At 40.2% G+C, this 24,596-nt stretch overlaps 1 protein-coding gene and 1 long non-coding RNA gene across 8 annotated transcripts in view; one reads left to right on the top strand and one right to left on the bottom strand.

Annotated features, from left to right (window-relative positions):
• Positions 1 to 24,596, bottom strand: part of PLXNB2 (plexin B2) — a 249,058-nt gene that overhangs the window by 81,171 nt on the left and 143,291 nt on the right. The window contains exon 5 of one of the 6 annotated variants that reach the window (XM_014248934.2): positions 472 to 614. The exons of the other annotated variants lie outside the window; for them this stretch is intronic. The gene's annotated coding sequence lies outside the window, so the exon portion shown is untranslated. The remainder of the gene's footprint in view (positions 1 to 471; positions 615 to 24,596) is intronic. 6 annotated transcript variants of the gene reach the window in all.
• On the top strand, positions 6,692 to 10,130 carry LOC148184352 (uncharacterized). Of its 2 annotated transcripts, XR_015772549.1 has the most exons (4): positions 6,692 to 6,776; positions 7,039 to 7,524; positions 8,369 to 8,499; positions 8,642 to 10,130. It is a non-coding gene; the product is annotated as an uncharacterized LOC148184352 (long non-coding RNA). The 2 variants fall into 2 exon arrangements; XR_015772548.1 differs by lacking the exon at positions 8,369 to 8,499 and having other exon boundaries at positions 8,642 to 10,128.

Below are 24,596 nucleotides of genomic sequence, written 5' to 3'. Positions count from 1 at the left end.
AGACACACAGACTTTAGTACATGTTTTGCAATGTAATGAAGTGATGGGTCTCTTTACAACAACAGCTGACCTAAGCTGCTCTAAGGAATCCAGAATTCATCTGAATTCTTCTTTTCTTATTGCTCCCAAGGACTTCACTTTTCCAGCTCTGATCCCACCTTACTTCACCATTGCTAAGTGATGTGATAATGCTTGTCATCTAGTTTCAAATATTATCCCTAACAGTTATCTGCGGTGAAATAAAAAAACAGCTTGACACTCTACTACAGTGTTGTTTCATACCAGTTTTATCATTCTATTATCTCTTGCACAAGGATCAAACACAGAATTGAGATTCATTTGTTCCTGCTTTTCTCAAAAGGTAGTTCTTTTTAGATTATTATAATCTCTGCTCTCAGTCAAAGAAACCCCCATAAATAGCTCTACTTACAGAATATGTAATCCAAATGAATGGAAAATAATTAATCGTACCTTAATTTTTGTACTCAGTTCACCTCCACGTTCCTGTATTTCAGTGGATTGAACAACCCCATTCTGTCCATTGGTGGCACCCAGGACACAAAGGCTGCATTTGCAATACTCCTGCCTTTGTCTCAGAAGAACGAAGAGTCTTGCTGGTCCATGCCAGAGCCAAAATTTAAGAAAAAGTACATTTTGAATGTCTAAACCAGTCTCTTAGAGGAGTAATTAATTCTCTGTATAAAAATGGGTAATGCTTCCTTGCTAACATTTTCTGCCTTGTTTACTTATAAAATTTTTGACTTAAATTATTCAGAACTACATGCTCTCTCCATTAAGAATGCCTTATCTTTGTTTGCTTACTTGTTTGTTTTTGTTATTTACTGCTATCATTCCTGTCTCGTGCCAACCCCATCAGATCAGCTCAGATCTCTATGCAAGGTAACAGTTCATCATTCTCTGTACTTATTAGTTTCATTTTCCATCCTCTCTCCAAAGCAAATAGTAAACAAAAATTAAATACGCTATGAAGAGATTCAGAATTAAACTCTCATTCACTTATCAAATAGCAGGCTTAAGAAAATTAAAAAAGCAAATAAAATGAAATTATAGGAACTGCAACCACAGGCCACTTTCACCTGATTTTAATTTAATTGGGAAGAAGCAGCTGGAAGAATCCTTCTATGACCAGCTGATGTGATACGAATGACAGTGCTGCTATTAACACAGATGCTGTACTGAATTAGATGCTCTGGGAATGTACCAAGAAGCAGTCTCCTGCTGTGAAAAATTTCTGTTTTAAATGAACAAGTTGCAGAAACACATGAGAAAAGGCGTAAGAAGCATAGGCTGGAGCATGGAATCCATGATGTTCTACACAGGAAATGTATTTCCAATGGCTTAATCACATACTGTATTTACACACAGGTCTGGGTGGCTTACTCTAAGTCATACCCTGCCCCTGAGAGCTGCCATACACCCTCCATGCTCAATTTCCACTTAGTTTTTAGCCCTTAGCACAGTCAGGATAAAAGAAGACCAACAGAGCTTTTGCCCACATATTTTTATTTTTCCTCTCTCAAAATCTTGTCTCCATCTGGCCTCTTGTCCCCCCTACTGCTTCCTACAAGAAATATGAAACTCTAGAAGTTATGTGCAGGAAACACAGGGCACCCAGGAGAACACTTCATACAGGGGAACTGCCACAAAGTGACACCATATTAGAATCACACAACTGCCAGAGCTCTGCTCCACAGATATCAATTTTAAAGTTAGTACCCATAACTTTGTATCTTTTTACTCATGCAAGACCAATAACCTTAAATAACATCCAATTCTTCAAAAGGCATGCAGAAAAAAGGAGCATCTGTAATCCACAAGCTCAAAGTGAACTTCAAATTGACTTCACATTATTATAAACAACCCTAAGAAGCAGCAGTAGCACCGTGCTGACGCGGACTTGGCAGGTGTTCTCTTCCTTCAGTGTAAAAGTATCTTTTGTGCCTGAACAGAGGAATCTTCAACATTTCAGCCATTACCCGTCACTTTAGCCTTTGATGTATCTTTAGCTTTATGCTAATTAATTTCTTACATTTGCTTCAGCTGAAGTGAAAGAATATCAAATTTTGCCCAGAACTGGAATTAACTGAGAATTAAAACAAGTCTTGTTCCCAAAAAACAATGGACACGAAAATCTTCAGTGAAGGAATAATCTCACCATTTTAGCTTCTGTGGTGTTTTTGCAGAGTATTTCTTCATTAAACACACATATATATTTAATTAAACCCTGCTATGTCCTCTCATCCAGACAAATTTTTTACTTGAAATTCTGTTTGAGAGACAAGCACTTCTGGCAAGCAAGGCACGTACTGATATGCTTTAACAGCAAGAGATACGGAAAACTGTGGTTCTCCCAGCAAATATTCCCCTATTCAGAGGAACTCAAAAAGATGTAAAAGACACTTAAGCTGAAAAAAATTTGGGTAAAAAAGACTCAAAAATTCTGATCTAAAAAAGGTTAAATCCAAAGAATGTGCTCCAAAGGGATAGTTATTTGGGGAAAGATGAATGAAATTCTCCTCTCTCATTTTGAGTAACTTTTTAGCTTTTATTAAGTGTGCCACAGGTTGAAAAGAACTCAGCTTTCAGTTTTGGGCTCAAAGGAAGTCAAAACAGAAACTGGAGAATGTATGAGAAGCAGGGGATTGACATATTTTCAGTCTGGATTTCAAAGCTTCTACTTCTGCATGAGCTGTAGGTAAAGTAAACTCTTCTTCAGTTACAACTTTTACTACTATTTCCTAAAACAAATGAGTGATGGAGCTCACTGGTTCAGAGAATGAATCACCTGAAACAACACTGCAGGATTCAAATCCATTTCCCTAGAACACGGCACCATAATAGAAAGATTTTGGACAGAGAGGAACAATTTTGTTGGTGTACTATGCCACACATGCAGAATTGGGAGAACCAGTGATCACTGTGATGGTGTCCATCCCTGTAGCTCTGACAGTTTGCTGATAGCAGATAGGACCTGTGGGTCAGAAAACTGTGGGAGGTCATGCTGTGGAGACTGAGAAACAATATCCACTTCATTAGATGTTGTGATAGCCCATACTGCTCAAAAGGAGTAATTTTCCTTCTCTTTCACATTTCAAAACACAATTTGCTAAGAGGTACAGACCATCTTCATATGGAACAAAAAATCCCACCAGGTCAAACTGCCTGTAAACTGGTAACATATGGACAAATAATTTAATTCTGTTTCTATTCCTGGTGTGGAAGACAAAAGTTTTGCTTGTTTTCACAAGACAAATTTTCAAATTTTTTTCTTTTTTTTTTTTTTTTGTAATTTTTAATAATATTTCTTTTTTTCTTTAATATATGTAATAGTCATATTGACACACATCTTCTATTACAAGGACTAACTGAAAATTATGGATTTGACAAGGAAATAATGAATGTTATACCCTCAGACCCTGTTCATTCTGTTGGTGTTTTCCTGCAGTCCCTGGGAAAACAAATGGAAGACACACGGAAATACATATTCAGGTTACTGAAAACCAGGGTTTCTTATATCAAGAATAAGCTGTGATGCCCACCAAATCACTCTGTCACTCCACTCCATGGCTAAACAGGATGAGAAAAATATGATGAAATGATCAGGGGTTGAAATAAGGACAGGAAGATATCACTCATCAATTACCATCACAGGTAAAACAGCTGCAACTTAGGGAAATTACTTTAATTTGTTGCCAATTAAAATCAGAGTAGGATAATGAGAACTGATACCAGTTTGAAAAACCTTTTCCCCACACCCTGCCTTTTTCCTGGGCTCAACTTTAGTTCCAAGTTCTCTACTTTCTCACTGCAAGCAGTGCAGAGAGGTGGGGAATGGGAGCTGCAGTCAGTTTATCTCATGTCTCTGCCACTCCCTCCTTGTCACACTCTTCCCCTGCTCCAGCATGTGCTCTGCCCCACATGAGACAGTCCTTCATGGTCTTCTCCAAAGTGATTCCTTCCCATGGCTGAGGTTCTTCATGAACTTTTCCAGAGTGGATCCTTTCCACAAGGTGCAGTTCTTCAGGAACAGACTGCTCCAGTACAGGTCCCCCACAGGGTTACAAGTCCTGCTAGCAAACCTGCTCCAATGTGGCTCCTCTCTCTCCACAGGCCACAGGTCCTGCCAGGAGCCTGCTCCACCATAGGCTTCCCACAGGGACACTTTCTCCTTTGGTGTGGGGGCTGCATAGATCTCTGTTCCCCTGTGATCCTCCATGGGCTGCAGGGTCGCAGCTGCCTCACCATGGCCTGCACCATGGGCTGCAGGGGAATCCCAGCTCCAGTGCCTGGAGCACCTCCTCCCTCCCCATCTTCCTTCACTGACCTCAGTGTCTGAAGAGCTGCTTGTCTGACATTTTTTTACTCCTCTCTCCTGGCTTCTGTTGCACAGTAGTTTTTTCCCCTTTTTAAATCTGTTATCCCAGGGTGTTATCATCATTGCTGAGGGCCTTGGCCCTGACCAGTCTGGGTCTGTCTTGGAGCTGGCAGGCATTGGCTCTGCTGGACATGGGGGAAGCTCCTGGCAGCTTCTCACAGAAAACACCCTGGTAGTCCCCATTACCAAACCCTTGCCATGCAAACCCAATATACCTATACCATAGTTTCATTTGTCAAGAATGAGCTGTACTTTGGCCTGAGGAGGAGTAAATCTCTATCTTGTGCCTACATCATCAGCAGAGGCCAGCAGTGTCTGGGAGAGGAGAATATGCACTGCATGCTTCCCCTGGGAAAGGGGTATGAGCAAGAGGATGTTTCCATCACTCTGGAGACTCTCATCTTTCAGAAGATCTGAGATATCAGCAGCAAAAAGGGGTCAGATAACTCACTGCCTGAGATAACCCATTAACCCAAGCAGACACTGTGGCATCCCACAGCCTGATTAGCTGGAAGCTCAAGGTTAAAGGGATGCATTTGAAAGGATGAGGAAATGTTGTATGAGCAAGATGATCCAAAAGAAATTTTAAGGAGGTTTTTTGACTTTTGCTTACATCCCTATCAACCTTCACACAAGTTAAAAAGATGAGTTTTGGGAACCTGTACCACCAATCATTTACCAAAGATCACCAAATCTTTCTTCGGTTTCACAGCCTTCAGAGGGGTAGGGAGGGGCTTAAACAGGGTATCTCATCCAGCTCTAGTATCCCTGGCAACTAAAACAGTATTGCTGCATACCACCAAGCCACACAGAGATGTTTTCTCCCACCTTGGGAAAGGTTTCTCCAGGCATTGCAATTGAATTAACAGCTGAGGAACACAACTGCCTTTTACAGTAAGTTCTATATCCATCAGCATCCCAGCATACCTACGACAAGGACTCTCATGAACCTGAAGAAAAATTGGCAGGATTGTGTCAAAAGTTTAAGAGAGGCAAACAGCTAGAAAATTCAGAGTTCATATTAATAATTATGTTATTAACTTCAAGCTAAATTAATAACACTATTAGTAGTCTGAATCAAAACCTTTCATCCATGCACACCTGAACTTCAAAGTATTTAATATTCTGATCCAGATCCAAACTCAGAGCAAGAGAGAGCCATGTGAGCCTTAATTTTTCAACTAGGAGTCACTCAAAAGAGCATTAACAGGTAATGAGACTCAGAAAATGCATACTTAAAATCTTTTGCTATTGCACTCCAGAACTTCCAATAATGTCCTGTTTCTGCAGCATCAGCAGGTAAACAAAAAAGAAGAGTAACTCTTTGCAGATTTATATGCACCCTTCGAAGCAGAGACTTTAATGAATTCCCTGGTTCACTTCAGTCACACCTGCCAGTGTTTTGATTTTGAAAATCTTTTACACCATGGATTCTGCCATAGGCCAAGTACAGGTTTTTTGGTTGGACTTAGGACTCCAAATAAAATTTCTTTTCAGTGAAAATACTTTCCAGATTTTACAGTGCCAAGCAGCTTAAAATAAAAGTCAATAAAAACAGCTGCTGTGGAGAGACCTCTTTTGACAGCATTCACTACCAGCAATTACAGATTATAAACCACTCTGAGACAAGGTTAGCTTATGCCAGAAAGGTCTCTTTAAATATTATTTTTTATTATGAAGACAAGTGTTCATATTATCATCCTAAATCAGAGGGTTTCACATTCACACTCCAGCCCCACTAATGCAGGCAGGAGTGCACACAGAAGAGAGAAACACTGAAGAAGCAGACCTGCATTCACACCTTCCTGGACCACACCTCCCATTCAGCTTGGGCCTCTACATTCATCCCTCCATCTTTTCTCCATTCTCTCAGTAGCAATGAAGCACTCATTTTAATGAGGCCTCGCTTTCTCAAGTGTTACAAAGTTGTAGTTGATCTGCAAGAAAAGCAGCTGAGTGACCCGTTTAATAGCAAACAGCTGACTTGTCAGGAATCTGAACCCAAAGAATCCTCTTTGACCTGCTTTGTGATTCTGTTGAAGCCATGAGATCTCCTAATGAACAAAAATTAAGATTTTATTTTTATCTACAATCTCACTGAGCATTCACCCCAGTGATGGCCTGTGGACTAACACCCAGCTGAATCAGTCTGCAGTCAGCACAGGGTTACAGGCCACTCCAGACCCTCCCACAGTTGCTTACACTTTTACACTACCTGATCCTGCAAATGGCCAAATCTGATTTGGCTGTAAGTGTAAGCACCTGCTGCAGCTGCCTGAGCTTCAAGTGGGGGATGACTTCCTGCAGCAACCGCTCTACAAGGTGGCCACAGAAGCCCAGCAGAGAGCAGGGATGCCTCATGCACACTCACCAGCTCCATGTAAGCCCTAGTTTATTTTACCCCTTCTGCAACCCAGGGGAAAAAAAAATATTCTTTTATTTTTTGCTGGTGAACCTGCAGAAAATGAGAGTCTGGAGCATGGGAAGGAGAGCCCAGGGAGTTAGGATAGTGCTGATTTCCTGGCTTTCCTTGCACTAATAAGGGTATTACAGCACAAGGAGAAAAATGCATTTATACTGATAGTAAAAGGAGACTCTGTGTCACCAGCTCCATGCTACAACAACGAATTGCTTGTTTTCAGTGCTATAAGGTCATCTTCAAGGACTGGTTTTGGACTTCCCCTGGAAGAAGCCAGAAGGGAGGCAGATTTTCTTCCAGCATGGGGGAATCTGAGCATGACCATACGGAAACAAACACTAAGTATTCTGGCCCCTTCCTTGCCAGAACCAGTTCCTCCTTGTAATTAACCTTGCAATTAACCATTTATCACGTACACAAAGAAATATTGAAGTCAAAAGGACACTTCCAGCTTGTGTGAATTCAAATTGGGAGTTCACAGGCAGGCAATCGGTCTTGCCATCCTCCTCGAAGCTGAAGCACTGAACCACGCTCCGATGTGAAGCCTTTTGCAGCTTCACCAGCCCCCTGTGTCAGCAGCTTGAACCTGCATGTACCCCTTGCTGACTTGAGCACAGCCAGAGGACAGCTGCAAAGAGCCAAGGATTTCCTCTCTAAGATATGACGGTACACAACAGCACACAGACATTTAAAGCTATGCTGAATTTTGGTACGAGACAGAGCCAACATTTTTGTCTTCCTGTTATATTACAGTGTTATAGGGCTTAATAGAAGGATTGTGTATAAACTGCAATGATAATGCCATATGAAATTTACCCTATAAATCAGTGGGGTAAATAAATTTTAACCCATAAATGCAAATATGGTGAGTAATTAATGAAGCTCCATGCAAAAAAATATTTTCCTTCCAATTCTACCTCTCACTTGGTAGTGTGTCTGCTGTGTGATTCCCTGTCTCATCACCATGCTGTCTTCTTATACTCCTGTTTCTCTTTATTTTGTTTTTGTATTTGGGTTTAGCAGATTCCTGCATTCTTAATTTTCATGTATTTATCTGTCTGTGCCAGTGGTGTATCCAGGTCTACTGAGACATGGGACAAAAGCCCTATGAAAATGGGAAGCTACTGACCACTCACAATAGAGTACTACAATATACATTGTACTCAGGCAGCTGATAATGCAAGCCACAAAGAGAGGGGTGGATGGGGAAAAGTCTTGAAATGGAAAGTTTATTGATTGTCAGGAGCTAAGAAATACACAGATGAGGAACAGAGAATTTTCCTGGCTCCTGCTGCTAGAGATAAATCACAGGTGTTATCTGGTTTGTCTTTCCTGAAAAATTTTAAACTTTCATTTGGACCATTTGTATCCTTATGTTGGTGTTGCTCATTTTGATCACTGAGATTAAAGTGAGGTTTTTTTTCTCTCTGTCCTTCAAATTAATGTCCATGACAGCTTTTAAAAAGCCCTTTTATTTTTCTTGCCTTACACATCTTTTCTCATCTTCTTACAGCTCCTCCTTCCCCCACCTTCTTACTTTCTTTTTTTCTTAGGCACAGCCTCCAAGTTTTCCTCTTACAGTTGCTGCTACAACAGCCTGAATACTCTCGTGTAAAGTCTCAGATGACAAAGTAGGAGGTAGAAGAAAAAAAAAGGAGGAAAAATAAAGGAATAAGAATCTCAGGTGATTCTCAGATCTCAATGGGGATATCAGACATATTCACTGCCTTATTGACTTCCTATTTCTTTTCAAACCTCACCTAGAAACACCTCTTTTGTTTCTTGACTGCTTTCTCTTCTCTTTTTTCCCCCTACTGCTTTCTCAGAAACAAGAAAAACACTGTGAGACATGCTCAACTTGGTGGCACCAGCTGATACTCTCCATACTCAATGTTCACTCCCACTTGGGGAGTGAGAGGGAACCAATGTGCAAAGAGATGATGCTGGATGAACTGGAGTCCTGCCTCAGGGAGCCATGAAAAGGCAGCAGTACCTGATGCAGATGGAGCCACCCAGCAGAAACAACAAACTGGGGGGCTGCTTCTGTTCATAAACAGATAATTCCTGCAGCTGAGAATGGAGCTGGGAGAAGATGGAGAGACACACGACAACAGGGCAGAAACAGCTTGGAGAAGCAGAGGCATAGCAAGAAAGGGCACACGGTAAATATTTGGTAAGGCTTTTAAGGGGAGATGAGTTGAATAGAATCCACAAGAAAGGCACCTGCAGAAAATTGAACACCATACACCATATAACTGGTTAAGGACAAATATAGAACAGGCTGTACGTTCCAAGTCACATTTGATTGCACTTATTCATTTATCTATTGTGGCTTTTGGCTGCTACAAGCAAAAAAAAAAAAAAAAAGGTAATTGCAGCATTTTCACTTGTGTTTAGCTTTTCCTGGTGTGTTGTTGTTGTTGTTTTAATAAACACACAAGGCTCATCTAAATGAATGGAGTGTCCCTGGCTCTAACAGCACAGTGCTGACTTATGCTGATCCAACTGCCTGTGCAGACACTGTGCGCACTTCTATGTTTTTATCCATCGTATTTCACTCCAAACCTACATAGCTAGTTAACCAGTAATTTGCATGAACATGACAGCATCTACTATCAACTTAAGGGCCTGTCAACAAAAGAATTGTAAAATCTCCTTCTTATGGATGCGTAACATGTTATGCACGTAAACATGTGTATAAAGTGTGTTTTCCTTGTTTCAGAAGTGTCCAACATAGGAACACTTATTTCAAAACAGAAGCATGATACTGTGCATGATTAAAATGTATTGCTGCCTATTTCACACCAGTCTCTGCGTAACCCTCCAAAACAGAGGTCCTTCCTTTAAAATTATAAGTCATCAGTCATGCTGAACACAACATTACAATCTCCACAGAACAGCTCTAACACAGACAGATGCAAATAAAATCAGTCAATTGTTACAGGTGGGCTCAGAACCCATTCCAATTGAACTTGCCAGCTGGGCCAGGACCTGTCATGGCCTGCATTGAGGGCTCTAGCAGGTGATGCATAAACTTACTGAGAATCACAGAATGGTTTGAGATGGAAGAGACTTTCAAAGATCATCTAGTTCAACTTCCCTGCTCTGTGCAGGGACACCTGCAAGAGACCAGGCTGCTCAAAACCCCTTCCAGCCTGGCCTTGAATACTTCCATGGGTGGGACACTCACAACTTCTTTGGGTAACCTATTGCTATTTCTCACCAGTCCCATCATGAAGAATTTAATTCTTATGTTGAATCTAAATCCATCCTCATTCAGTTTAAATCCATTGCCCCTTATCCTGTCACTAGATGTCCTGGTAAAAAGCCACTCAGTTTTAATTATGAGTCCTCATTAAACAGTGAGCAGGCCTCCCCACTCCTATAGAGTGCCATTTTTACTTGGAATGTTGCTGCCCAGGAAGTGCACATTCATGTATGATCCTTTGTGCCCCAAAAATATCATAGATCTAAGTCTCACAATGTGTCTGTAAAATTACTCGTCCCAGATTCACAATTTTCTCTTGTTTCCTCAAAGGCTTTTGAGAAACACAAGTTGCATTTCTAAAGATCAGAGGATGGAATTTGAGATGCATGGAAGTAAATAGTAACAGACAAGCAGACCAGCCCTTCCACTCCTGCTATCAACAGCCCACTGGTTGGAGGATTTGTTTATCTACTTGCTGATTGCATGATCAAACCATTCTCAAATAGTAGTTCAACCTAAAACAACTGCAAGATTCAGAAACGTATCTTTGAAAAGAAAAAGGAAAAAGCCCTCTTGTTTGTGCTGTACATAGAGCATCTGGTTTCAGTTTCCTAACACTCAGAGCTGACTCTTCCTAAGAACTGGTAACTCTAAATCCTTCACCTTTGACTGAGGAACTGGGCTGACCATGCTCAAACAAAGGAGCAGCAATTTCCAAACTTCTGGCAACACAGTGCATCTTGAACCTATTGTTTAAATAGGTGCTGCTAAAGCATCCCTGTGAAAAAAACACATGACAAAAGATCTGAACCCATGAGTAAAGCCATGCAAACTCTCACTACTTTCTTAGCAGAGGAGCTGCAGGACAAGTTGGGCGCAGCATTTGCTTCACACAAAGTCCTGCTTATGATGATCCCAATTCCGTTGTGTTTTGAAGTTTGAATAAATGCAAAAGTATGCCTTGTGAAACAGCCAGTGCTAACAAGTGGAAAAGAGGTCTCCACCAAAACTACTGCTGCAGAGCACAGTGGAATTCTCATTGTAAGAAGATGAGTTTCTTCTATGTGTTTGTACTAGGATGGGGAGGTCACTGCAGCTCAGCAGCTGGTGGGAACATTTTTCTTCTCACTGCTATGAGCATTTGGATACATGAGTTAGCAGAGCCAGTGAGGGCCAGCTACACTTTACAAAGGGAATAGAGAGCAGTATAAATCCTCCCCCTTGCATGGCCAGTTTCATCCCACAAGACTAATTATTCAGGCAGCCTCCAAAGACTTCGGTTGGGCAGCTTTCATCATGCATTTTCTGAGCTCTTAGGCTAAATGTTTCTTTTACAGCACCCAGTGATGTGGTTAAAAGGTCTAAGCCAAGTATATTTTACAGTGTTTGCTTTGTACATTAGATACTTTGGTATATATATATACATATACATATATATATATTTCAAATACAGTAGCTGTTCCATGTATTTAGAAATTTTGTACAGTAGATAAAATCTAAATTCAAACACAGTTACAGTTTCTGTTGGAGAATATATATCTAGGAAAGTCTTCAAACACAGTCACATATATAAACACTTTGAACTGTTTAAAAGCAAATAAGCTGAAAATTTGAAGGGGTATATTAAGACAAAGTTTATTGTGCTGATGTGTGAGGATAATAGAAAATATGCCTGAGAACAAGATGTCATTGAAAACAGAACCTGCATTTCTGCCCAAACAAAAGAAGGGCAGTCAGAATTCCAGTAATTAATGTATATGTTCTAAAACAATTATTTGGATACTCTTATTTCCAAGGAACCAGAATGCATAGCTCAGTTGTTCCAGGAACACTTCCAAATTCATGTATTGTGTGTCAAGAAAGAACAAACTATTATTGCAATAGCAGAAAACTGCAAGTTTTTGTTCAGGCTGCATATTTTACAAGAGAAGTCCATCTGTAGACTCAAGTAAAAAGGAACAATTTTATGGGCTAGTTTATCCTGTAAAATATTCTCCCTAATCCTTGTAAAAATATACTTCATGCTAATCCTTCTGCCTGAAAGCATTTTTGCAGACAACTAAGAACATTTCTATCACATTTTACTAGCTTTAAGCTGATCTAATTTACCTGGTTTTCATCAGGTTTATTAGGATCTGTCTAGATATCAGATTTTTATAGTTGATCTGGTCTTACATAAAATGCTCAAACTGGTATATTTTAATTTCCCAAGTGGACATCTGTCTTCATCTGCATCTTGTAAAGTGCTAAGTACCTTCCTGGCCCTAATTAATTAGGAGCAATGACCTATGCATCAGGTAGTAATAGCATCCAATTAATGGAAATGTATAATGTAAAGTATTATCAGTCACATCACAGCAGAGAGGTATTTGCCCATTTGTGCTGCATGCCCTGGACAGGCTGTACCAGGGATCTGCAGCCACCACAAAGTGCTAGCACAAGATTAGACTCCCCCCAGCCCAGGCTTTTCAACGTGAATTTCTAAAGACACTCAGAAGCTAATACTCTGTGCATTTATGACTGCCACTGGAAACGTGTCTCCAAGCTTTACACCATGGAACTCATGGCTGTAGGATAACCAGGAGGCTCCTGGTTAGGTTCTGCGAGGCTAGAACCTGCTGGGCTTTGAAGCACTGTTGGAACCTTCCCTGTTGCATGCCTTGCCCCTCCAAAAAAAAACCTGTAAACCTGTCTGAGAGGACAGAAATCCCTTTTCAACAGTTTTTGCCACACATTTTACAGGGTCTGTGGAGTCACACCAGAGGAAGCTTCACTCCAAGGCATAAATGACTTATATATGCTACTGTATGCTTTGCAGATGTTTTTTTAAATACAATCTACCATCAAATAGCTATGCAACATATCCCACAGGAAACAACAGAAGTTGCATGTGAGCATCTGAACACAGATTTCTCACTAGCTTTCTGCAGTACTTGAATGATGACATAAAGAAAAGCCAGCAGGAAACTCAACCCCTACTATTCTCCATTTGTTTGATGGGCAAGCATGAACTGTAACTGGCAGAGAGATTAAGAAACTAGTTACTAAAATACTGAAATGTAAGGATATCTGAGGTTATGAGGAAAATTCTTCAGGTATATCTGAAATACATGTTTGCTTGCTCTGAGAAGTCAAGTAACAGCAACTCACCAAGAGCTAGAGCAAGGAAGCTACTGCACCATGAAGCTGAGCTACAGTCTCCAGGCAGAGTACTGGAGTACAGCGATTTTATTCCTTTGCAAAGGATGTGAGACACACGGGTGGAAAATGTTACATAAAAGGAGAACTCATCTCATGGCAAAATCCAAAAAACCAAAACAAGCACCCAGAGAGCTCCAATACATTGCTAAAATCAGCTGCAATTTTACACTTTCCTTAAAGTTTTGGGTAAATATCTTCAGGCAGAAAAATCACAGGCACTTCAGACAGAAATGTGTCTTTCCACTTAGCTTTCAAACTGGATTATCTATAAAGGACAACTACTCCCCTTTGGCTGATCCCTGCTTACAGCAACTAGGAGAAGATCTGAAGTCCACCACCGCCTCCAGCTCTCCTACCTTACAGGGAGGAAGATGGAAATAGGACTCTGACTATCCTTCTGGTCTCCATCACCAAAAGGGTTTACAACAGTGGCCTCTTGGCTTTAGGTCTAACCATACAAGGCCATTATAAAGGGCATGCAAGAGCATTACTTCCATGCTTTTACAAAGAACTGTGGCTGTGAAGTAGGGAAAATTAGACCACACTGCTCAGCATATAGCCAGCCATTCTACCCTTCCTGCTAACTTGATGTTTGAAAGCACCCTCTGTCAACAAAATGACAAGAAATTCTTACACAGCTTCACCCACTGATTTTATGACAGCACTGATCTACCACCTCTAGAAAAAAAACCCAAAACCCTAACATTTTTTTGCCTCAATGTTCATAGATTTGCATCTTTTCCTATGGTGTTATGTGTAGCAGTCTGTAAAAGTATAATTAGATGGAGCATGCTTGCTGAAGTTTCGACTTTACCTATACTTGACTCATCTGTTTTTAAAATAAGATTTTGAAATAAGGCACTTAAATACTTTAAAGCCAATACTTAACATTTAGATTTGTTTAGACTGAATATAAATATTTATTTAGACATAGTTAAGCTTATGTCAAATGAGTATTCAGCTAAATTGATATAATCATTCAGTAACATTAAACCAACTCGGGAATTTCAGACAAGCATTTAAAAAATAAAAACATTAAAAATGCACAAAGATTTGCAGAAAAGAATGAAATGAGAACATGGTAAGTGTAAGCAATTTACTTTTTAGCTCCCTAGAGAATCTGTCCCAACCTCTGGGACATCCCACAGCCCAGTACAACCACCCAGAAGACAGAGCTATAGGGAAACTGTCTACAGAGTTGAATGGGGATAAGAATTGCCTGTGTTGGGTGCATCTGCTACTTCTTTGAAATCATTGACCCTTGATGCTAAAGATAGTAACACTGGTGGGATTCAAATACTCCAGACATTTATGAAGTCCCTCTCACTTTCTGGCAAAGAATTTAAACTGTCTCTATTTGCTCTGTACAGTGCCTTCAGCAAGAGAGGCAGTGGTTTAATATTAAAGGACTGCAAGTATTCAAACTGAGGAGGTTGTAATTCAAGGAGCAAAGGAAGGTCACTGTGCTCATCCTCACTAGTATGTAGAGCATGCTCACTGCCAAAGGAAGAGCTAAGGGAGGATCCCTACCTCTATACAGGAAAGAAAGAAAATAAACCAGCAAGACAGCTACACCAGATTTCAGAGACCACTGCTCCATCTGAACACACCTGGGAAAAACAGATCAGTCTCCATTAGGTGGTTAAAGAAACATCTACTCTCTCAGAAACAGCTGCTCAGCAAGACTGGTGTTTACTTTTTTGACAAAGTTCCTCAGCTTGTAATGTCTTTCTTATTTCCTTCCCGTCTAGGACCACTGACAAAGCAGTATATCACACTGTGCTAGGCAGCTGATTTCACTGTACCAGGCAACAGAAACACTGCATCACAATCCAGCATCTGCAGCCCTGGTCCCTTTTGCACAGCAAGCACAGCTCACAGAGTTTGAGGAAATGCACTAGGTATCTTATGGATGACACAAATGTAACATTTTATTAAGGTCTGTATTAGCCTCTAAGGAGAAGTGTGAGAGGGAAAAAACCTCTTCTTGAAAGAGGCAACCACCTTTGTCTAGATGAATCAATGGTCCTGTATCCCTTCCATCACTGCATCCATATGGGATGGCCATAAACCTGTTGTAGATGCATGTGGAGAAACTTCATTTCTGGTACATGTCAGGACTCTCTTACACATTGTGGAGTCCTATAACAATATTCGTATAAAATTACCACAATGATCTAGGTAGCCAGACAGGAATCAGCACTTTTATTAATAATGCTTTATTTCAACTTACTGGAACTGCTAGTTGATTTATGAAGTCCTTTGCAAGCTTCAGAATGATTTGCGCAAAATCACTATGATCTGTACTGAATGAGTTGGGTGACATAATACCTATTGTCCTAGCATCACCGCCCCTATCCAACAGATCTTTTGACATATGACCTTGTCCAATTAAATAAACAGAGAAATTTAGATAGGCAGAAGGCAATTATTAGGGTTGGATGCTGGCCAGCTAACTGAAGCAGGAGTACCATTTGTTAAAAAAAGCTTTGTGTCATTTAGCAAATTTAATGACTGGAAGCTTTCAAGAAGAGTTTTGGACTGTACTGCATCCAGCTATGAAACAACCAAATGTATGGTGCTCCCTTCATACCACAGCAGGTGATGCCTGTAAGGTTTGTGCAAGACTGCTTCTTTCAAAAAGATGCCTGGAAATAAATAGCTTTCTAACCTGCTCCCTTCTATTCCTAATTATCTATATCTTAGCAGGACACTATTTATTTGAACAACAAATAAGTAAATAAGGAATCAGGGCTGTGTTACTTTCACAACTTCTTTTTCATACTGGGGAATTGTCAAATATCCTTTCTTATTAAAGGATTTCAGCTATTTTTCAGATTTCAGCTATTGACAAAATTATTTGTCAGGGCTTCTAGTTTTTTAATGGAAGCTAGAGCAAGAGGAAACAGGACAGTGAATAATAGCATGATCACATAAGTCACTTAACTGGTGTATGACCATTACTAGTAAAACTATATTCCTGCATGGGAAAGCCTTGATGACAGAGCCCAGCGAACAGCAGAGCAAAGAAAAAGGTCTTGGCTCTTCGGTGCAATGCTGGATACTTACAGACATTTCTTTTTTTTTGTATTTTAACTAACCTTTTTTCTGTATAAACACGAGATCTATCACATGGTCATTTCCCACTGAGGTTCTCAAGCAAGCCTGTGCCAGTGCTTCCCTATCTCAGCCACCCAAAGGACTTCACTGCGAAAAAACCCTGACCTCTTCCAGAGAAAACAGGATGCAGCAAGAATGAATTAAATGCTTGTAAGGCCCTCATCCTATCTGTGCACCCTTTCAAATCCCAGCCACCAGTTGGCCCTTCACTGAGCTTTTTGTTCCTGGCATGTCTGAAAGGGTCTGAGTATTAGTTTAGCTTACTCTGGTAAGTTATTCTTCAAAAGCCTTTTTAAGCCTGCCTAATTGCATTGAAACTTTTGTACTAAACCTGCCACTGCTAAAAATCTCTTCTAATACTTTTTATTTTAGACAGAATGCCAGCTTTATAAAATTGTTGAATGGTCTGGGTTGGAAGGGACCTTCAAAGACCACCTAGTCCATCCCTCCTGCCATGGGTAGAGACCTCATCCAATAGACCATACTGCTCAAAGCCTCATTCAACATGGTCTAGAATGCGTCCAGGGATGGAGGATCCACAGCTCCTCTGGGCAACCTGTTCCAGTCTCACCACTCTCAGAAAAAGATTTCTTTTTCATATATCCAATCTAAACTTACCTTCTTTCACTTTAAAACTGTTTCCCCCTGTCCTGTCACTACAGGCCATGACAAAATGTCTTTGTTTTTCTTATGGCTCCTCTTTATACACTAGAAGGCTGCTATAAGGTGGCCCTGGAGCTTTCTCTCCTTCAGGCTGAACAGTCCAAACTTTATTAGCCTGTCTTTCCAGCAGAGGTGTTCCAGTCCTCTGGCCATTTCTGTGGCCCTCCTCTGGACCCGTTCTAATGTGTCCACATCTTTCTGTACTGAAGACCCCAGAGCTGGCCACAGAACTCCAGGTAAGCTGCATTTTGAATGCTGTTTCCTTGTTGCCAATAACCTCCCTGACCCAGAGCGCAGATGCTCCACCTGTCTTTCCCACATCTGGCCATTCAAAAAAACCACTCACTGACAGTATACTTCCAGTGTTCCAGCTGCCTCCAAGGCAACTCTCCCTGCCCCCTCTAATGACCTTCTTCCTTGTACACTGAGCACAAATATGTAAGATTTTCCATTTCTGTACCCCATGCTGTGGAAAAAAAAAAAGGCAAAAAAAAGCTGGAAGCTGTTGCAGCCCTGGCTTGAGGTCTGTGCTGAAGGATGCTGGCCTTCATTCTGTCCCTGCGCTATGCACCTTCAGAACTCCACTATTTTTATCTTGTGATAAGACCCAAGGGCCCAAGTGGGATCTAGAACACAGACAAACACAGCCCAAGGTCAATACGTAGGCAAACCCAGCTTGCTCATGACTGATGAGCAAATGCCATGTCCCTTGTCCCTTTTGAAACACCCCTCAGCACAAGCTGCCCCCAAACACACACTCCATTTACATGCCATTTAATAACACCCCAGTATAAATGAACAGCTAACACAAGAAAGTATTCAGCTCTACTCCTGAAATGATTTTTTTAAAATTCTTTTTCCCCCACTCAGCAATGATCTGGACTAACTAAAGAGAAGCCAGCTTCCTGTTCAAAGGAACGGCCCTTCCGTGTCCATTGGCACACCTCAATGTTAATGGTATTTAAGCCATGCAGGGACCATAAAGATTTGAGATTCCATGCAATTAAACACTGATACATGAGGAAAATTATCCTTTTAGCAGATTACTAACAGCACACTGGCTTCTGCTGTCCACATGGGATCTTGAAAATTGACTGCCTGCATGGAACTCAACATTTTCTACCACTTCAGAAATGGTAGAAAACAATTATTGATAAGTATGAAACTGTGGCACCATAAAGGCCCCATGAATAAGACCATTCTAAGGAGAAAGAAATTTTAAAAACTACCACTTTCTCTTTTTTTTTTTTTTTAATTGTTTGCACAGCTGGAAATTAATTCCCTGCTGTTTCATATTTCCTATGCTGATTAAAAGTGTTGCCTACTGCATCATTCTCTTCAAGGCCTGGACTTTCTAGGTGAAAGCATCACTAGAAACAACAGGGCTGAGGTAGTGAAACAGGGCCAAATTGAACAATTCTTACACAATATGAGTGGTAAAATGTATTTTTCCCAATAACATTTTATACATGGCAGAAATTGTTTTTCCACATCAAAGTCAAGACACAGTCAAATAATGAGTTAGTGCAAGAACATCAAGGATAACACATTTACATTTTTAGGAACAAACAGACTTGTACCAGGCAATACTGGGTATTGATCTTGGTTAGCACCAAAACATGCTTTTCTGGGAAAGGTTCTGAAGACCTTTTTGACCTCCTTTCTCTGCCCTCAGAAGCTGACAGAATCAAGTATTGCACATGTTGAGAGAGCTACACATATCAGCATGGGAAAGGAATCAGAAGCTTCTCACATCTCACTTTCTCATCTATGAGAAACTTTAAAGTAGTCATAGTCTTGTCCTTATTTTAAGAATTGTGTTTTGGACATGAAAGGAGCCCGCTGGTTTTTGACTAGATTTTTTCTGCCTAGTAGAGGTAAGCAGTCAATAACCGTGCCATTAGCTTGTACAGAAATGTAAGCAAACTAATTTTAGTGAGAACGGCAAAGGAAGATAAGTACACTGGGTTCAATTAATGCTGATGCTAGAAGTTGTAGTAGGAAGTCAGCATTTCTTAAAACTTTGTTCATAGTGAGATTCCATGAGCTCCCAGTTGTTTTATCTTGTTTATGTTAACTATTCTGTCAGAGTGGTGACCCACATAATGTCCACATTTTCCTCTTAGAGTTACAGTTAAACATAGGGCTCAGGTAAAAGATTTTTTTACTTCTAGCATCCCTGTCTACTGCATTTGCTGTTCAGAGGTTGCTTATAACCACATCATGCCCAATAAGAATTTTTTTTAACATTAAGTTTTAAAAAAGTCTCATCTTGATGAAATCTTAGGAATGTGACTCTTCCAAAATGCACAAATATTCTTTCCAGTCCTGTTTTTTAAATATTACATTTAAATACACAAACAGGAAATTGAAATAACCCTTGAACTTTTGCTTTAGTTAGTCTTAAAAACTGCTGGACTCTGTCAGCATTTACAGGAATGTTTCAACACCTCTTGATCTGCTGAAGGTCTACTCTCTATAAATGGAATAAAATATATGGCATCACTTAAAATATTACTTATTCTTTCAGAGTTTATTTAATTAACTTCCCCTAGAAATAAATTGGCCAATTTAATGTTAACAGTTACATGTTGAAAAAAGCTATTTTTAGCCCTATAATAACAAGAAATTAAAGTAGCACTCCTAAGGTGTATTTGTCATTACCAGAGTGCCATTCTCGTAGCTTCTATGTATACCATTAGTTTTCTCTTTTGTTTCCTTCCAAATTCCCCAAAAATCTGGATTTCATAGAAGATGATTTACTGTCACCTTGTCAGCACTCAGCAGCTTTGCTCTTTTTCTCAAGCTCCAGCCTGTCTGGGAAGCACAGACTAAACATTATTATACTTATCTCCGGTAGAAACACAGCCCAGATTTCAAGCACTTGTGCACAGCAGAGGGGATCTCTGCACTTAGATGCCAGGGCCACCTACATTCAAGAAGAAACACGTGCCCTTGGCTGGTGGGAGCGGAGCACAGGAGCATGTAGGTCATGCTGTGGTGTTTGCACTGTAGCTCTGGAGTGGGAACATTTGTTTTAGGAATTGGAAACTTCGATTCAGGCTGTTAAAAGCATCTGCACCCACCTCTGATGCTTTGCTACCAGATGCCTTAGCCTGAAGTGGAGCTCTTTGATTCAGAGCTGTAAAAGAAACACTTCTACATTTATAGGAACAGATTGAAGGGAATCTGACTTCTAGGGCACTGAGTTGCGTGGGTGATCTGGGCTCCTGGCGGAGGACCACCTTGTGCATTTTCCCCAGTGATGAACAGAAAATGTGTAACCCATTTTCAGAGTGGGTATATGAGCTTCCCTCAATTTAACATGGGTACTGACCTCTATGCATCCACAAATGGGACTGGAAAACCCCTGGAAAGGAAAGTTTTAAATACTTTTTTCTCCTAAACAATCCTTGCCAATCATTTGGGGTATCGCTGTTCTGCATCCTGTTTGTTCCTGAATTTTTCTTCTCATGGGCTTACCACTCTCCATGCAATAACTTGAAGTGTAGGCACCTTATTCAAGGCTGCTGATCACATCTGAATTAGTCACTGGTCTGAGCATTACAGGCCCACATCCTGCTTGTGGTCTAGTCTTATGGCAACTGGGCTGATAAAGTACTCAAAAAAAAAAGTAAAACTACCAAAGATAACCTCCAGGTACTGTGATGTGGAAGTACATCTTACTTCAGTAATACAAAACGTAACTCCAATGTCACACTTACACTGTCATAATAAAACCTACGGCCTCTAATTCTTGTCTTGGAAGGCAATACACTTTTATCCAGTTATTTCCTACTGCTGGAGAGAAACCATTTGCTTCTAACCACTGCTATGAAACACTCATCTATAAAATAATTCTTCCTTGAATGTTTGTTTTTTTCCTGGAAAAGGATTTGGAAACAGCAGGGATATGAGCTCTCTTCTCTTTCAAACTCTGCATTGTAATCTTTATGACATGTTTATCAAAGTAATCATCTTTTATCGAGATAACAACTTTGGCTTTGGAATGGCTCTCACATTAGTCCTGACTGAAAATGGGGAAAGCTAAGATCTATGAGCCTAATATGAGAATTAAGTGGAATAAAAAAAGAAGGTTTTACAGTCTGCTAAGGGATATCTCAGCAGCAGGCTGAGAAAATGCTGGATGTTAGTGCTGTACATCAGCAAACAATATCCAGACTTCCTCAATATACATAGGAAACATTTTTAATAGGCACTGAACAAGCAGCTTTCAGACACTGACTCCTTCCCTCTCACTCCTGAGTAAGTCTGCAAGTCCACAGATCATCAGAGCTCTCGCAGGGATACAGCAGCAAATCCTGGTGCCTGCAGTGTGCATTTTTCAGAGTGTTGCCATGGTGATCTCCAGTACACTTATCCCCTGAGAGCTCAGCTCAAAATTCAGAGGGAACCAAAGCAGGACAAAGAAATGACACCCAAGAAAAAGCAACAGGGATATTATGTGTAATTAGCACATGAACATCCTTTCATAGGAGAGAATTTCTGAAAAAGAGTTATTCTTAGAACTGAACGGTCTTTAGGAAAGAAGTGCAGTTTTCATTGTCCCAATTCTAAACCAATAACCATGGAATAAACCCAAGAATTTCTAAACCTGTCTCTGTGTATGGATCACTGTTTGGCACAGGGTAAATCCTCAACCTTGATACTGCAAAAATCCAGATTCTTAAAGTCAGGACAGAGGAAAAGGGATAATTAAGCACATAAAAAGAGACAGATGACTTTAATAATGTAGCACTGTAGACCAGCAACACAAAACTACACAACCATAATGTGACATTTACTTTTTAGAACATTATATTTCCCTATTTTATGAAAAGAATTAATACAACAATTCCTAAGTATTGGAGTGAGTTATTTTTTTGCCAATTACTTTACATCATCTGTTGGTCCTTATGGCAGTTCTACTCTTTTACTGCACTTTCAACAAACGGAAACTACATTTTTGCAAACATGGAAGTAACACTCAGGTCAAGTAATGTGCTATCTTGATATATAGCTGAGAAACCTGTTGGATGGTCTTTTACTGCTACCTGACAAAAGTCCTATATTATAGAGGCCATACACATAAAAATAAACCACCAAGAAGAGACGCCAAAACTAAAAATCTGGGCCATGTCAGACATGTCACAGTCCAGAAAAAGTACTAAATGAGAATCAGTCGATGTTTTGCCATTAAGGCAGCATGTTTCAGTCAAAGCTTATTATCAGATTTCACCAGACCCTTTTGTGCCTAAATGAGCTTGCAGATTAGTTAATACCACATAGTTTGATGCTCAGCCACTTGTGTATGGCATTTTCTTTCTCCAGAATGATATTATTTTTGCTCTTACTTTGGGTTTATTACTCCTGTTACAATGGCCTTTATCCTCTCCACATTATCATCTATTAGATCATGGAATACTTAATCACATTATTGAAGTTGCCTTCTCCTGAATAAGCATGGAGTTTTTCAGTCAGATCTGCTTTACTTCTCACAAAACCTTTCTGGGTTGGTACAGGACTAATTACTTCAGAGCTTTGCTTCATCCCCTCTCACAAAATCTGGTGTGCAGTCTGTTGCTTATGACCGTGGGCAGCACATGACCTGCTGCCTTTTTACTAATGCCTGATGCTCATCACAGTGGAAGGTGACCTGGTGACAGGAAGTTCATGGAGGTTTGGTTTCTTCAGCATATTTAGGTTCTCACAATCTCATTGATAATGAACATAGAAAGGGTTGTAGAAACGCATAGAAAGCATAAACTACCCAAGTATCCATTTGTATGATGCACAAATGTTTACTCAATAAACATTTCTCCCCTCCCTTGTAGCCCTCAGGTCCCTAATTTTTCTTTGCTATCCACTCACTGAGTGAATTCTCTGCTTCCCCAGGCTATAACCTCCCTGGTTTTCAAATAACTACAAGTCCAACAACTGTTGATTGGAGGAAGGGCTGAAGGAAAGACCCAGCTACAATAGTTGGTATTTATCATTTTATCTTTAGCTTCTCTTTGAAAGGGTGCTGACACTTGCCTTGAGCAGCTTCCCCATATTTTAAGCTTTCTTGATCCCTTTTAACAGTGGATCAAGCATTCATTTCCAGCATATATTGGTATTTCTGCTCAACTGCAGAGAAAGAGCTTGAACTTTAACAAGATCCCTACAAAATCTCTGATTGCAGTAGACATAATACTATGGCTCTTACCTTGATCCCTTCAGGGAAGAGGTTTTATTTACCACGAATAAAGATGAAGACTGACAAGCAGACTTCAAATTAAAGCAAAAGCAAGAAAATCTCAGATTACTTGTGGAACCAGCATTTAACAGCTTAACATACTCTTTATTTAGATATTATACTGAGCATTTTACCCCATAATGAAAGAAAACTTGTCGTGAACAGAATCATCAAGATCGCACTCTGACAGACAAGAATTGAAATAAAATTTGCTCTTATGAGATCAATTTGTACTAATTTCCATCTCTTAGATGCTTATCCCTTTTTCAGGGCTGGTGAATGGAATTCCAACCGCTCCAGAAAACATAGTTGTATGCTGTAATGTGCATACACTTAGGGAATTTACTTAAAATGCTCACTTTACTTACTGTATGCATACATATGTATTACTTACAGCATGCACTCTACCACCCACTTTTTGTATGACAATATTTTACAAGGATACTGCAAATTTTTAAAGCATGGGGACAAATTAAGCATACAGGAGCTGTCAAATATTTACCTTGCCCACGAATGTTAGATGTATTAGATTAATGTCAAAGATGATAAACACAGTTCAACTTCAGTAAAGGAATTGGCAGAGCAAGACAAGAAGCATCACTGCAGAGATGCTTGCCTCAAAATCATGTGTTGCAAAACATTGGATGGGGCCTCTCCTTCCCCCACCACTTGACTTTCCTTCTCCTCTGCTAGTCAGCAAATGGAGTCACATGGCAGGCTCCTGTCAGATGCTTAACAGATGCATAAGGAAGATCATACCATGCCAAACACCTCACTTGGGAAACCTTTTTTCTCTACTCTCCCACAAGGTCAGTTTCAGTTTATCTAGTGAATATGAAAGTAAGCAGCTTGCCCCTCTCTCCACAGGTGGTCCTGCCATTCATTTAAAAGAAAAATCTTGGGTGAATGTTATACCTTGCCTAACATCTGAGCAGAACAGTTGATATCTAATTAATCACTGGAGGGAATCTATGTCACCTCTAAGCAATAATTCTTTACTCTGAAAGATCAATCTCTGCTCTGAGCTGGTAGTGGCATGTAAAAGGTGGTGAGAAGACACTCACGTAGCTGTTCTAACAGAAACAACCCATTTTTAAACTTCTGGCCAGTTTAGTTTTCAGCTCTTGCTTAAGCTTGAGTTTTGGTTGCAGCCATACTCACAGGACTGATGGAAGTACCGGGGCGGACTGGTACCTAAGAAAATGGGGTGTGTATAAACACATCCTGACACAATTCAAGTAGAAACCTCCAGTAAGTTTACTGCAACTGAAGAAAAGCTCTGTCACCTTGTCAAAGACAATAGATAGACTTGCTGGGAGAAAATGTCATCTCTGATCATTTCTCTTTCATG

This window comes from Pseudopodoces humilis, chromosome 5 (assembly GCF_049639895.1).
Source record: "Pseudopodoces humilis isolate 2021_Gansu_Grassland_sample_001 chromosome 5, ASM4963989v1, whole genome shotgun sequence".
Classification (NCBI taxonomy): Eukaryota; Metazoa; Chordata; class Aves; order Passeriformes; family Paridae; genus Pseudopodoces; species Pseudopodoces humilis.
The sequence above is the reverse complement of the archived record's forward strand: the minus strand, read 5'-3'. Positions and strand labels throughout refer to the sequence as shown.